The sequence below is a fragment of the Chrysochloris asiatica genome, unplaced genomic scaffold, assembly GCF_000296735.1.
Source record: "Chrysochloris asiatica unplaced genomic scaffold, ChrAsi1.0 scaffold00008, whole genome shotgun sequence".
Lineage (NCBI taxonomy): Eukaryota > Metazoa > Chordata > Mammalia > Afrosoricida > Chrysochloridae > Chrysochloris > Chrysochloris asiatica.
In genome coordinates this window covers 17,552,914-17,570,119 of record NW_006408526.1, presented here as the reverse complement: position 1 = coordinate 17,570,119, position 17,206 = coordinate 17,552,914, and positions in this window count along the sequence as shown.

Genomic DNA, 17,206 nt, shown 5'->3' with positions numbered 1-17,206 from the left:
TCTCTCATACTTCGGTCATATTGTCAGGAGGGACCTGTCACAGGAGAAGGATATCATGTTTGGTAAGATGGAGGGTCAGAGAAAAAGAGGAAGACCCCAACAAGATGGATTGGCCAAGTGGTAGCATCGATGGACTCAAGCGAGGCAACAGTAGTGAGGTTGGCCCAGGATCGGGCAGTGTTTCGTTCTGCGGTGCATAAGGTCACTATGGGTCGGTACCGACTTGATGGCACCTAACAACAACAACAACAACAACAACCTCCATAAGTATAGCTCAAGTCCATAGGATGAACAATCTTGAAGGATCATCCCTGATCCAGAGTCGCTAAACATGTTCCTTTAAGGGCTCACTGTCCTGAGCATCGCTAGTGCATCTAATTGGAGCACAGTGAGAAATTGTTCCTTTGCCAATGGAAACAGAGATACTGAGGAACTTAATGCAACATTAATACAGAAGTATCAGTACTGAGGAAGTAGTAACTAGGATAGTTGTATTTCTGGATGGGATTACTTGAGAAGAACTATTCCAAACTTTAATTTAATATCAAACAATGCAAAATAAATATATGCAAGGGAAAGGTTCATATTATTTCATTTTTTATATTATTTAATTTTTTCCGGATCGTTTGTTGTTGTTAAGTACCATCAAGTTGATTCCAACTCATAGCGGCCCTCTATAGGGTTTCTAAGGAAAAGCTAATGGGTTTGAACTGCAGACCTTGTGATTCACAGTCCAGTGCTGATCCTACAGTGCCACACCCGGACTCCCTTTGGCTCAAAAGTATCTAATGATAGTCATTTGATATGTTTTGTTGTTTTTGTAGGAGCCCTGGTGGCGCAGTGGCTATAATTCTCAAGTTGGCAGTTTGAATCTACCAGCTGCTTTTTGCAGGAGAAAAATGTGGCACTCTGCTTCTATACAGATTATTGTTGTTGTTGTGAAGTGCCATGGAGTCAATTCCGACCCATAGCAACCCTGTATAGGGTTTCCAAGGAGCAGCTGGCAGCCTTGGAAACCCTATGCGGCAGATATACTCTGTCCTATGGGTGATTATGAGTCAGAATCAACTTAATGGCAATGGACTATTGTCTTTTTATAATAGGGAGAAAAATACACTTGCACAGTCAAAGGAACTCAGTCCCTGTTTTGTCATGTACTAACAACATGTCCTTGGATAAGTTGCTTAAATTCTGTAAGCCTCAGTTTCCTTATTTGTAAAGTGGAGCCAATAATGCATACTTTCCAAATGCAAAGCCTAGGCTAGCAGGAGCTGAACAAATGTTCATTCCTTCTTTTAAATTTAAAAATGTTTTGACAAGATCTAGTTAAAAATAGAAATAAAGAGTCATAAATTTCAAAGTGTTATTTGGTAAATCTACTGAGTTCATGCATCACATTGTAAAAGAACTAAGGATGATGGATAGGTGTTCCAGTTCTTGAACCAAAAAATGTTAGTGAAGAAAAGCTAACATGTCTTGATTTTCAAGAAAGATTCAGTAAAGGAGCAGTACAAGATAGTGAAAAATAAACCTAGGTTTTGGAATTCAAGAGAACTGGGGAGCTTTGGTGGCACATTGGTTAAATGCCTGGCTGCTAACTAAAAGGTCAGTAGTTTGAACCCACTGGTCTTCTCCATAGGAGAAAGTTAAGGCAATCTACTTCTGTAAAGATTACAATCTTGCTGAAGACCATGAACAATCTTAGGGAATACCTAGCTCAATTAACATGACATAGTTCATAAAAATAATGTTTCATATCACTATCTGGTGAGTAATGTCTGAATCTAAAAAGCTTTGAGTACCCATCTAAGTAAGACACAATGACTGGTCTCTTCCTGTCTGGAACAGAGGAGAGTGAAGGAAACCAAAGACTGAAGAAATAAATTAGTACAAAAAAACTAATGGGCTTCACAAACCACAGCTTCCCCTTCCCTGAGACCGGACTAGATAGTGCCTGGGTTACCACTACCCACTACTCTGACCAGGGACTCAACCAAAGGATCCAGTTAGAATGGAAGATATTTGTAGAATATTTGTAGAATAAAACTCAAATTAATTAAAATTTAAAAAACATATATATACATCTCAGACATATTGGAGTGATGAAGATTGGAGGAACCCTTTCAATTATTGCCCTGAGACACACTTTCAATCTGGAACTGAAACCACTCACAGAGGTTACCCTCTAGCCAAATAATTATTGTTGTTAAGGGCTGTTGAGTCGGTTCTAACTGATAGCTACCCTGTATAGGGTTTCCGAGGAGCAGTTGGTGGGTTTGAACCATTAACCTTGAGGTTGGAAGTCCAGTGATTATTCTATAGTACCACACCGGGTTCCAAACAATACATTGACTTATAAAATAAACAAGAACCTCCATGAGAGGAGACAGCGTGGAAGTGAAGAGAGTGGTGCTGATGTATTACAGAGATAGTTACCAATGTCACAGAACCATCTGTATATACATTGTTGAACGGGAAACCAGTTTACTGTGTAAACTTTCACCAAAGCACAATAAAATCCTGGAGAGGAAAAACAAAACAATCTCCTCACCCTCCACCAACCCCCCTCCCCCGAGAAAAAGCCAAATTAATAAATGTGAATAAAGATACTTTAGTTAAAAAAAAAAAAAGATGACAACTTTGAAAACCCTATGGGGTAGTTCTCTGTCATACAGAGTCACTATGAGTTGGAATCTACTTAATGACAAAAGGTTTAAGATCACAGTTCTACCATTTATTAGTTAAGTGACCATGAGCAAGACATTTGGTATCTTTAAGGCCCATTTTCTTCATCAACAAAACAGAGATAATGCCATATTTCATTGAATCTAATACTCCATTTATTTTAAGTCTCATTATTTCATATACTAATAAGAAAAAACAAGAACACTGCTAATTAGACACATTGCTTTCTTATAATGCAGGATTTTTATTTCATACTTAGAGTTTTTTTAAACATATTTAGACAGATTTTTATCAAATAACACCTTAACACAATAAACATTTAAGCAAGATGCATTGCTTAGTGTACTTCTAAACTTTCACAAGTGAGTCTCTTCTGAATCACATTTTACCTCAGAGTCATTGATGTCCCATTTTCTACAAAATATTGGTTTCTATGCAATCAAAAGCCTTAATGATGCCTACTTATTAAGACCCTTTACTATTGCCTACAGAATTTTTTTCCATGTCATGCTTTGATGCTTGTACTTTCATGACACCAGGAGTAACAACAAAGTTTACTCACAAGCTGGCAGTGAAAACTGTGTCTGTAACAGCTATCTAGGTGACAGTAGATAAAAGACATCAGCCACTATGCAAAGCATCCTGATTTCAGAGATGTTAAATGTGAGAAAAATGGGCACTCTACAACTATAAAACTTGTATAGTACTTGATTTTGTGGAGCTAGCTCTGGTAGCGTAGTGGTTACGAATTGGGCTGTGAACCTCAAAGTCAGCAGTTCGAAACTACCAGCTGATCCGTGGGAGAAAGATGAGGCTTTCTGCTCCCGTAAAGATTTACAGGCTCGGAAACTCTATACAGGGTCGCTATGAGTCGGAACCGACTCCACGGCACACAACAACAACTATGATGAATGGAGTCCTGGTGTGGCGCTGTGGGCTAAATGCATCAGACTGCAAAGTCATTTGATCTGCAAGGTCTGCGGCTCAAGTTCATCAGCTGCTCTTTGGAAACCTTGTACAGGGTTGCTATGGGTCAGAATTAACTTGACAGCACTTAACAACAACAACTGTCTGTTGGGGAGTCCTGGTGTGGCTCTGTGCGCTAATGCGTCAGACTGCAAAGTCGTTTGAACTGCAAGGTCGGTGGTTCAGCCTCACCAGCTGCTCCTTGGAAACCCTACACAGGGTCACTATGGGTCAGAATCAACTCAAAGGCACTTAGCAACAACAATAACAATATTGTTATTGGAAATAAGGAATAAGGAAAATACACAAAGAGGATTAATATGATTATAGGTTTTTTTTTAAAGTACTGATAAAGCACTGTGGGTTAAAACTGCAAAGTTTGTTTGAACTGCACGGTTGGCAGTTCAAGCTCACCATCCGCTCCTTGGAAACCCTATATAGGGTCACTATGAGTTGGAACTGATGCGATGACACCTAACAACACCATTCAAATACAGCCATCTGTCAGTTTGTCATACTACAGAGCCTTGCATGGTTCTGTGACACTGAAAGCTATGCCACTGATATTTCAAAAACCAGGAGGGTCCCTCATGGTGGACAGGTTTCAGCAGAGCTTGCAGACCAAAATAACCTATGGAAGAAAGGTCTGACGATCTTCCAAAAGTTAGCCAATGACAACCTTATGGGTCACAACGGAATATTATCTGATATGTTGTTGTTGTTAAGTACTATCAAGTCAGTTCAGACTAACAGTGACCCTGTATAGGGCTTTTGAAGAGCAGCTGGTAGGTTTGAACCACTGACCTTGGGACTCAAACTAACCATGCGGTCCAGCACATAGTGGTACAAAATGAACCCCCAGGTTGGCAGGCACTTAAAATATACAGCAACCACAGCAATGGAATGGATCATACCAATGGCCTAGCAACATTTTGTTTTGTTGTACATGAGTTACCATGAGTCATAGTAGACTCAACAGCAACTAATAAGTACATTATATTTCAGCGAAATGGGAAAATATACCATTATACTTTCCATCTGTAACTCCTCACCATATTCCTAAAATATTTATAAATACTAGATTAAATTATTCAAAATCCTGTGTATTCTAATGTCGCATTTGAGGATTGGTATTTTATACAGGATGGAATTTGCAAGTCTGAAGCAAGTATTGCCAAATGGAAGACTCATTCCATCCTCTGACCCTCCTTCCCACAAACAAACAAAAACAACCCTGAAGTTGAATTGGTAACATTTATGTGATAGATATATTTACAACAATGATTAAAAAGAAAAAAAAGGAATATCTGTTGAGGCTACTTATGTACAACTAAAAACCTCATGGGATTTGGTTCTTTGCTTCAGAAGTTTAGGACCATGGTTTCATGGTAATTGGCCTAATAATACGTTTAGAGTTTCTGTTCTACCTCCTACTTCATTGTGTAGTGCCTAGGGTCTTAAATGCTTGCAAGCAACTATCCAAGGCATAACAATTAGTCTCTATTTACCTGGAACAACAGAGGAAGAAGGAGAGTCAGGAATAGGTGGAGGATATGGAATGCATGGCTAATTGCTTCCATGAACAATTGCTTCATTTGCCACTCTGAAACCAGAACAACTGGCTGGTGCTTGGCTATCATTGCTGAACATTTGATCAACGAGTCCATAGAAGAATCCTGATTACATGGGGGAAATGCAGACTAGACTTTCAGATTCTTATTGACTCTATACTTTCTGGATCATGGAACCTGGATGAACCCCTGAAACCACTGCTGTGAGATGATCTTTAAACTAAATTATCTTCTGAAGTCTTCTAAAACCAAACAATAATTTAGCTTAACTAGTAAAAAAAAAAAAAAAAAGGCTGGCTTGAGCATTATGCTCTTTTGAAAACTACCTAAATGGGATAAAAGGAGCCCAGGAGGCACAGTGGGATGAGCACTATGTTGTTAAACACAAGGTCAGCAGTTCAAACCCACCAACCAAGCTGCTCTGTGGGAAAGATGAGGGAGTCTGCTCAAGTAAAGAGTTACAGTTTCAAAAACCCTAGAGAACAATTCTATTCTGTTCTATAGACATTCTTTGTTCAACTAGATGAACTCTGTTCAACTAGATGCTTATGGATTTGGTATTTTGGTTTATATGGGGTCATACTGACACCAGCAATTCAAAAGACTAGATAGGAACCCAAGGGGGCAGTAGATTTATGTTAATGAGAGAGGAACAACAGAAAAGAAGACTGAGAATGATTGCACAACTCTTAAAATATAATCAAGATACTTAAATAGCACATGTAGAAACTTAATTGGTTGGACTGGCATATGTTTTGTTATATATATTCTCAACAACAACAAAATAAATTAAATTTAAAGGAAAAAAACTCTATGATCATCCCCATCTTAAAAAGTTGTGCTGAGGACATCAGAGTATGATCCTCAATTTCCTTACTGATCCCCAGCACCCCTACTCTTCAATCCTTACCGCTATTTAACCTTCAGGGTAATTTTAGGTAGCTACATTTAGACTTCATTCTTCTTGGATCAACTACCAGCACTCATGGAAGCAGCAGTCAAGAAATCAAACGACGTATTGCATTAGGCAAATCTGCTGCACAGGACCTTTTTAAAGTGTTGAAGAGCAAAGATGTCAGCTTGGGGACTAAGGTGCGCCTGACCCAAGCCATGGTGTTTTCAATAACCTCATATGCATGTGAAAACTGGACAGTGACTAAGGAAGACCGTAGAAGAATTGATATTTTTGAGTTATGGTGTTGGAGGAAAATATTGAAAGTGCCATGAGCTGCCAATAGAACCAATAGATCCATTTTGGAAGAAGTGCAGCCAGAGTGCTCCTTAGAGACCAAGATGGCCAAACTTCGTCTCTCACACTTCGGACATTTTGTCAGGAGGGACCAGTCACTGGAGAAGGATGTCATGTTTGGTATGGTATGGTATGGAGGGTCAGAGAAAAAGAAGACCCCTAACAAGATGGATTGGCCAAGCGGCAGCAACAATGGACTGAAGCATGACAACAGTAGTGAGGTTGGCCCAGGATCGGGCAGTGTTTTGTTCTGCTGTGCATAAGGTCTCTATGAGGCGGTACCGACTCGATGGCACCTAACAACACAACAACAACAACATTTAGAAAATCAGTCCAGGCAAAAGGCAGGGAAGGTGGGATAATTAAACTATCAAAGCCTCTTTCAAAATTAAATGGAAAAAAAAATAATTACTTGAGATTATTAGAAGAAAAAAGTCAACTGCCTTCTGATAACCTATTTGCATTTTATTATTTCATTCAGTTTTCCAGTGGAAGCTGTAAAGATCAGGTTAACCAATATATGGAAGAAAAGGGGGAGAAACACCCCTGGACTTTTCTGCAGAGGAGCAAAGCAACAGTGCAAGGTTGGGCCTTTCTTATACCCTCGCTTCCTAGGAACGCGTATTCGCTTGTGATTCAGTTACTTGTCCTGAATGTTCAGACAAGTCCCAGAGTAAAGCTGGGCTGAGACAATTAACCAACCCAGGAAGAAGTTTAGTGTGAAAATATAGAGAAAACATCACCAAAGTGGAAAAGACTAGGGGGCTAGGGGGACAGAGAAAGAATGACAGTGCAAACCAAGTAGGATAACATCACCTTGGATAAATTGTTCAACCTTGCACTATTGGCATTTTGAATCAAGTAATTCTTAGTTGTGGAGACTGTCCTGTACATTGAAGTATGCATCACTGGCCTCTACGCAACCCCTACAGCCACCACTGCCATCCCGCTGAGTCACGTCAATCAAAAATGTCTCCAGATATTGCCAAATGTTCCCTGGGGGTGGGGAGGGGATTGCTCTGGTTATGTACCACTTGTAACCCCAACTGTGATGATGGCACAAGACCAGGCATTATTATTATGCTACCTTGAAGAATAACAAGGAAGCTGTAAGCCACCACATAACACGGATGAACCTTGAGGACATTATGCTGAGTGAAATTAGTCAGTCACAAAAAGACAAATACTGCATAAGACCATAATTGTAAAAGCTTAAGAAAAGATACCCATACTAAAAGGGGGGAAAAAATTATTTGTTGGTTTCTGGGCGGGGAGGGGGGAGGGACAGTAGAGCACAGGGTAGGGAATAGACATATCATAGTTCAGGTGTTGGGGAGGGTAACACACAAGAAGTGGTAAGGGAATGGAAGAACAAGGTAGATAGGGGAACACTGAGGCAGGTTTGCATGGGCTAAATGGGACAAAGATAAATAGTGATGTATGCTCAATCTTGGGACAACAGGGCTCTGTGATACAGAGATTGAGACATAGACTGAATGGGTAAAAGAGGGGAAATGATGTTAAGATACTTGACTGTCTTATGAATAATGATTTCCTTTGCCTACTACTGTAAAATAGATACTTGAGTGGGATAGAAAGCAATATCAGGAAACATGATTACAAAAAGCTTGTAAGCCTGTCTTTAGCCTATAACTGATTAGAATACTTAAAGGGGGTTCTAGATTTTCCCAGTGAAATAAGCTTCCTGCAGAACCTTTGTAGTTTACAGCACCTAAGGTGGAATCCTGAGCTCCATCCAGAACCTTCTGAGGTGGGATATTCCCACTTGAAAGGACAAGCAGACCAGCCTGGAATAGCTAGAGAAACAGAAGATACTTCTTGAAAGAAAGACCAGCAGGAAAAATCAAAAACAAAAGTGCTAGTCTGATTGGCTACAAGAACAAGCAAGTTCGCTGGGGAGTCATCAAGGCAAGCAATCATGTCCCTTCTAGACCAATCCCCCTCCAAGACCAATTCCCAACTCAAAGGGAACACATGAGCAGGCATGTAAGCTTTCTGGCAACCACGTTGGTCCCTGGTTAGTGAAAGAAGGGGAAAGGCAGCAATGAAAATATGGGCCAAGTTTGACCATGTTCCATAGACTCCTGTGAACCTGGAGATGAGAGAGCGAAGAGGAGGGGTTGGTTGGTTGGTGTGGTGAGACCTGTGGACTCCTGAGCCCAGGAACAAAGACATAGCCATGGAGGGCTGGAGTTGAGAGTGAAGTGCCCAGCTGATGTGAAGTGAGAGGAAATGCACAAGAACACCCAGACTTGTAGATAGTACCCATTCGACCTGGCTTTGATGGCTTGATGATCAGAACTCAACTAGAGGAAGATTAAAAAAAAAGATTTTTTTTTTTTAAATAAAGGAAACAAGTGTAAATTGCTACAATTTGATGAACTTGACCTATACTTATGGATGTAGTAGCTCAAAATACCAACTGAGAGGGAAGGAATCTTCACATCAAGGATCAAACTGATTGCCTCTGTCTGTACACAGGATCAACATGGACGGCAACTTAGACATTGGCTACCTAAAATGGGGGGACTATAAAGACACAAAGTGGCTGGCTTGCAAGTTTTCAAGAGGGAGTTTCATTTTAGAGTATGCAGGGAAAGGTAGACTCCCCACAGAATAGTTTTCATCTTGTATATACAGGTCTGGTGAAAGTAGACGGGGATAAGATTCTTATGTTTCATTAGTGAGTAGTTGTTATCATGACTAATTGTGATTGTCACAACTATAAAGGTAGAAGTTTTGCAACAAAAAGGAGGGAGTAGTTAATCTTACAGTCCGGGAACAGAGGATCCTAGGGCCATCAAGGGAGAAGAGGATGAATAGAATGTGGTACTCTATCCAGAGAAGCAGCAACACCAGAGATGGCAGCAAATATGAGGACATGGAGAGAGGGAGCATCTGAGAACTCTGGACTCATGGAAAGAGAAAGACTGTGTGCTGGTGGCCAGGCTTGCAGAATGTGCCCTTTGGTTGTTTAAATCATTATATATTTCTGAGTGTTTTTGTGTACATTCAAAAAAACAAGACGGAATAGAAGCAAATATTGTTGAATGATGAGGTACAGAGGGGATTGTAATCATTGAAATGAAACAAAATACAATAGGATGAGTGCAAAACTGATGTTCTTCCATGTAAACTATCACTCAATTCACAGTAAAAGGTTTTATATAAAAAAGAAGATGAAAGGAATACACAGAATCACTGTACCAGAAAAAAAATAAAATTGGTCAATGTCTTACCATTTCAAGAGGTAGGCTATGATCAGGAAAGGTAGAGCATATAATCAAGGATGAAGTCCAAGCTGCACTGACGGCATTGGTGAAAAACAAGGCTCTAGGAATTGATGAAATACAAATTGAAATGTTTCAACAATTTGATACAATGCTGGAGGTGCTCACTTGCCTATGCTCAACGTATCAGAAGAGATCCATATTTGTATACATTCTAAAGAAAGGTGACTCAAAAGAAAGCAGAAATCATTGAACAATATTCTTAATGTTAACATAAAATTTTGCTGAAGATAATTCAAAAATGGTTGTGGCAGTACATCAACAGGGAGCTGCCAGAAATTAAACCTGGATTCAGAAGAGGAAGTAGAATGAGGTACATCACTGCTAACATTAAATGGATTTGGGCTGAAAGCAAAGAATACCAGAAAGATGTTTACTTGTACTTTACTGACTATGTAAAGTCATTACATGCATTCTATTCTGTGGAACATAACACACTATGGATAGCATTGTGAAGAATGGGTACTCCAAAAATCTTAATTGTCCTCATGAAGAACCTGTACATAGACCAAGAGTCAATCATTTGATGTGAACAAGAGGAAACAGAATGGTTTTAAATCAGGAAAGGTATACGTCATGGGTATATCTTTCCACCGTATTTATTCAATCTGTATGTTGAACAAATAATCTAAGAAGTTGAATTATATGCAGAACGTGACATAAGGATTGGAGGAAGATTCACTAACAGCCTTCGATATGTTGTTGACACACCTTGCTTGCTGGAAGCAAACAGGACTTGAAACACTTACTGATGAAGATCAAAGACTACAGACTTCAGTATGGATTGCACCTAATATAAAGAAAGCAAAAATCCTCACAACTGAACCAATAAATGATATTAAGATAAACAGAGAAAATGTTAAAGTTGTCAAAGACTTCATTTTGATTGAACCAACCATCAACACTCATGGAAACAGCAGTCAAGAAATCAAATGGCATATTGCATGAGGCAAATTTTATGCAAAGGACCTCTTTAAAGTGGTCAAGAGCAAAGATGTCACTTTGAGGACTTACGTGCACCTAATCCAAGCCATGGTATTTTCAATAACTGAATGTGTATGTGAAAGTTGGGCAATGAATAAGGAAGACCGTAGAAGAACCGATGCATTTGAGTTATGGTGTTAGAGAAGACTACTGAAAGTACCATGGACTGTCAGAAGACCAAACAAATCTGCCTTAGAAAAGGTAAGAATGCTTCTTAGAAGTGAAGATGATGAGATTTTGTCTCTTGTACTTTGGACTGCGGTCAGGAGGGACCAGCATATGAATAATTGATGGTCTATTCCACAGTTGACCCCTAGCGTTGTTTTGCTTCTCCATCATCTCTTCCCACAGATATAGTCAATTTGATTCCTTTATAATCCATCTAGTGAGGTGCATGTGTAACTATTTACCTTTACGTTGCTGAAAAAAAGTACTTGCAATGAATGTCATTTGTCTTGCAAAATTCTATAATGTGATCTCCAGCATCATTTCTATCACCAAAGTCATATTTTCCAGCTACTGACCTTTCCTCTTTGTTTCCAACTTTCACATTCCAATCACAGGTAGCTATCAATGCCTCTTGATTGTATGTTTGATCAATTTCAGATTTAAGAAGTTGGTTGTTATTGTTGTTATGTGCCTTGGAGTCTGTTCCAACTCATAGTGACCCTGTACAGGGTTTCCGAGGCCATAAATCTTTACGGGAGCAGAAAACCTCATCTTTCTCCCACAGAACAGCTGGTAGTTTTGAACTACTGACCTTGCAGTTCGCAGCCCGATTCATAATCACTATACTACTAGAGCTCCTTAAGAAGTGGTTGTTGTTGTTGTTGTTAAGTGCTGTCGAGTCGGTTCCGACCCATAGCGACCCTGTACAGGGTTTCTGAGGGTGTAAATCTTTACGGGAGTAGAAAGCCTCATCTTTCTCCCTCGGAGCGGCTGGTAGTTTCGAACCGCTGACCTTTAGGTTTGCAGCCCGATTCATAGCCACTACGCTACCAGAATTCTTTAATTTTATAATTATTGGTTTTAGGGGTTAGTGTGCAAATTTGAATAATGGTGGTATTAATTGGTCTTACTTGTAGGCATGTGGATATTATCCTATCACAGACAGCGTTGTATTTCAAGATAAATCTTGAAATGCTCTTTTTGACGGTGAATTTGACATCATTCCTCTTCAATTTGTTCTTTCAGCTTAGTAAACCATATGATTGTGATATTCAAAATGACCAATATCCATTCATTTCAACTCACAAATGCTTAGGATGGAATCTTGGTGTGGTGCTGCAGGATAATACACTGCACCACAAGGTCTGTTTGAACCAAAAGGTCAATGGTTCAAACCCACCAGCCACTCCTTCTTCCTAGTCAGTCTTAGTCTGGAAGGTCCACTGAAACCTGTCCACTATGGGTGAACTTGCTGGTATTTAAATATTGGTGGCATAGCTTCCAGCATCATGGCAACATACAAACCACCACAGTACAACAAACTGACAGATGAGTGTTGGAATCATCAGAAGAGTTGTTGGATGCTGTCTGTGATAGAAAACTGTCCTTTTTCACTTTGGTGATGGTGGTGATTGTGTGCCACTGAGTCAGTTCTGATTCATAACAACCCAGTATAAGGTTTCCAAGGCTGTAAATCTTTACTGGAGCAGAAAGCCTCCTCTTTCTCCTGCTGAGTGACTGGTAGATTCAAACTGCTCGTAATCCACTATACTACCAGGACTCCGTATCCCTATACAGGGTCTCTATGAATCAAAATGGACTCAACAACACTTAACAACAAAACATCTTTACTTTAGGAAAGAAAAATTTGAACAGCAAACCTTAGACATAAATGTTACCTTACAATGCTTAGGATGCAGATTCCTGAAGCCCCAGTGATTTTGATTCAGTAGATTCAGAAATTTGCATTGTCAGCAAGCAATCCAAGTGATCTGATTGTTAGATCACCCATGGAGAGACATTAGTTTAAGAATAAAGTAGTAAAATATAAGGATGTACTGAAACTAATTAGAAATGCATAATTTACCAAAAATGTCAGAATACAGCATTCTTCAATGAAAATTTTACAATTGATTTGTGACTAAGAGGTCTGGAAAGTAGAACAGAGCCCCAAGGCTACAGAAATGTCCCTAAACTTGGTCTAAGAGAAGGCAACTGGCAGGCACATTGTCCTTGTTTGCTACAACTTTGGGTGGAGGTATGAAAGGTCAGTGAAGGGGAGGGATTCCTCAAGTGTGCAACTCACCATGTGAGGAAAGTAGGTAATTGCTTGGTATTTAAGCAATTATGTATGCAAATTAGAAGAGCAGATGTATATATGAGCCAAACAAAACTCAGACAATTTTAGCACATTCTAGAGTCACTCACCATGCCAGTCAGACCATCATTTCCAGCGGCCCAAATGTAAGTACCAGCAATTATGTGATTTCCAATTGTTGGATGTTCTGACAGTCATGTATTGAAGCAAGAATGTTTTATTTGGAGGGTATTCTTTGCATTGAATGAGGACAAATTATGATGGTTTCTTTTCCAGCTGATTTCATATTCTCCCCACATTAAAACCCAAGACACTTTCTAAATAGAGGGGCCAAAGTAGGTTTAAAAATAATTTCCTTGTTAGATTATTTCCATTTTAGAATTCTAGAATTCTTTCAGTTCTTCCAGTTCTCCAGGGGCTATGGGTGACAAGCAGCTGATAAAGGAAAACAATAGAAGTGAAGCTTTTCCTCCGCTTTCCTAACATCTTATGTTGGCTAATGATAATTTCATTTGTTGTGTTATTGTTGTTAAGTGCCTTTGAGTTGGTTCTGACTCATAGCGACCCTGTATAGGATTTCCAAGGAACAACTGTTGAGTTCAAACCATTGACCTTGCGGTTCAAATCTACATTTTGATCTAGTGCTTATCCAGGCCTCCAATTTCATTAGTAATGCTTTGTATTTGTCTTGTATCAGTCTGTTGACTGGAATAGTTGATTTGTTTTTGTTCTTTCTCAGATTCATATTTTAAAGGATTTTATGAGACATATATTTAGGCCTCCTCATCTCTCTTTTTTCTCTTGAACTTCAAGAGAAAAGCCCATCTTTGTACGAAAAGCCCATCTTTGTAGTCTGTAAGGGTAAATGGAAGTCCTCTCAACAGTTTACCAGCATCAAAATTTATCAGTGATGTAAACCAAAGTAAACATGGAACAGAATATATGCATTTGATAAAATAAAAATAATAAGATTTCTGTTTCAAAAGTTGCTGTCTAGCTGGGTTAGTGAGGCATGTTAATACAGCATGTAATTAAGCATTCTAGATGTTATGATAAAGGTCTGTATGGGTAAAGTGAGGCTTGAGGAAGGGTGTAGTCAGACAAGGATGAGTCATAAAGGAAGGAGAAGAGAAAGGATCATATGCAAGGTGAGACTTGAACTGAGTTTTTCTAATACAAGTGGCTTCAGAAAGTTGATAGAACACTGGAATTAAAAGATAATGGAATTTTCTCGCTAACTTTTTGAAGCCCTCTTTTTTTAAAAAAAAAAATGTTTTTTTGTGAATTATGTGATAGTTTACATGGGAGAACATTAGCTTTATATTCATCCTATTGTGTATTATTTCATTGCCATGGTTACAATCCCCTCCATGCATCATCAACGAACCAAAGGGCATATCCTGCAAGCCTGCCTACCACCCCCCACCACCACCCTTCACCCCACCCCCACCCCTGCTTCCTCAGCACACAGCCCCTCTCCCTTTCTTGGTCTAAAGTCCCCAGCCACTCCATCTGTCTCCATCATCTCTGCCTCCATCACTGCTTCTCTGGGTAGGGTCCCGCTCTCCGCTCTGCTCCCTTGATGGTCCCAGGGACCTCCACTCCTAGACTGCAAAGTCAATCACTCCTTTCCTTTTGCTACAAAACGTCTAACTTTATATTTCCAACCCTCACAATCAATCCTGATAACAACTATTCACTATTATATCACAAGAGACCTAGCTGAATCTCCTTTCATCAGCCCCACCTAGACAGATTGGATACTACTCAGGGAAGAGTCTACCTTGAAGCCCTCTTATATAACTCTTCCTGACTTTAAAAATCTTATACTCAAAGATTTTATTATTTTATTAAATCAAACCAAAGTAACTGCCATCGAGTTGATTCTGAGGCGATAAAATTTACAAGTGTAGAAAGTCTCCTCTTTCTCCTACAGAGTAGCTAGTGGGTTTGAACCGCTGACCTTGCAGTTAGTAGTCCAGTGCTTCTCCTACAGTGCTATTGTTGTTAAGTGCTGTGAAGTCAGTTCCGACTCATAGTAACTCTGTATAGATAGGGTTTCTGAGGAGCTAGAGACTCAAAAAATCAAAATACATGAAAATGCTAGTGAGTAAGTTGTATGGGACTGATTAAGAGGTACAGTAAGCTTTTGAAAAAGTTGGGCAGTTGGGTTAGAGCAGACACAAAGCAAGTAAAGCTGAAGTGAGTGTTGGCGGCTTAAGGAGGGTTTAAATAGGAGAATGGAGGTGATGGGAGGAGAGGGAGCACAAGACACAGAAAGATCTTAGCAAACAAGTAGGTCAGCAGTCAGGATCTGGTGGAAAGTAGATATGAAGAAATTTGTTGTTGTTGTTAAGTGCCTTTGAGTTGGTTCTGACTCATAGTGACCCTACATAGGGTTTCCGATGAGTGGCTCTGACCTTTTGGTTCAAACTAACCTTGGAGTCCAGCGCATTAACCCACAGGGCACACCAGGAAGTGATGTAATGGGGTCAGATTATGGGACAGTAGAGCGAGGCAGTTTGGGGAACTTTACATAGAAGGTGATAGTGCAACTTCATACTGATCATTGAAGTCATATATTGAAAACAGTATTTCAGGAAAACAAGGCTTGTTTCCATTTCAAGCAATGGACTAGATAGAGCTCAGGCCAGTAACAAGGCTGTTGAGGGGCTGGAAAAGGGACAATGGCACTGGCTGGGGTTGGGGTGAGGGTCGGGAGGTGGGGAGGCTGCTGCTTCCGATGGTGAATTAGTGGCTCTGCAATTCTCTTCATGCTTTTCAGAATGATTCATTGTCATAGACGTCCACTATTTTGTGGGCATGGCAAGTAACTTTATCGAATCTAATCCATCAGGGAATCTGAGTAGCTTCTCAAAGGACATAGAGTTTGTAATATTCCACATATCCCAAACTGAGGTTCTCTGAATCCAAATCATTTGGATACAGAGTTTTGCAACCTGAGCACTATTGCCATTTTAAACCAGTTAATTCTTTGTTTGGACTCCTGGGGTGGCACTGTAGGATCAGCACTGGACTGCAAGCCACAAAGTTGGCAGTTCAAACCCACCAGCTGCTTCTATGAAACCCTGTACAAGGTCATTCATTACGAGTCTGAACTGACTCGATGGCATTTAACAACAACAATTCTTTGTTATTGGATGGTTGTTGTTGTTGTTAAGGGCCATCGAGTCAGTTATGGCTCATAGTGACCCTGTATAGGGTTTCTGAGAAGCAGCTGGTAAGCTTGAACCGCTAACCTTGCAGTTCAACCCAACCTTGCAGTCCAATGCAGTAACCCATGGGGCTACTATACCAGAACTCCTGTTAGATGATTAGCACCACGCATCTCTGATAAATTAAAAATGTCTTCAGACATTGACAAATGTCTCATAAGGGGGCAAAATCACCCTCAGTTGAAACCTCTGCTCTAATGCATAGTCTAAATTTTATAAGAGCAACATCTCTTCCTATACTCCACACAGGCAGCTATTTTCCATTACTTTTGCTTGTAAACCTCAAGCCAATGAGGCTAAGACACTGAGTCTTTACAGAATGAGAAGAACCCAAGCAACAGTCACTGCTTTTGTGACCTGTTCTTTTGGGAAACAATGGTTAAAATTCATTAGCAGTGGAAAGTTCTCTACCTTGAAGTAACCTTTCAAGGTACTTCACTATCACACTGTTTATCTGGAATTTGGGAGAAGACTAATTTAGAACTCTTCTAGAAAAATTTTTTCTACTATTCCTCTCCCAGTCATTGTGATCTTGCTCCTAATGCAGGTTCCTCCAATGCAGCTCCATTCAATTCCACCCTATTTCCCTAACCTATTTATTATATTGTTGTTATTGTTAAGTGCCAACGAGTCGGTTCCAACCCATAGCAACTCTGTACACGGTTTCTAAGAAGTGGCTGGTGAGCTTGAACCACTGACCTTTGCAGTTCAAACCAATTTTGCAGTCCAGAGCATTAACCCACAGCACCACACCAGGACTCCATTTATTTATTATGACCTCCAAATCGCCTAATAACATTACCAAAATTTCCTATACATTTACAGACCTTTCTTTGAGTATTCCTTCCTCCTTTAGCCAAAACCTGATTTGGCCTTCATGACCTGAATTTTCTCTTTGTTCAGTGGTGGTGGACAGTTCTTGTGTTTCCTTTCTCCCT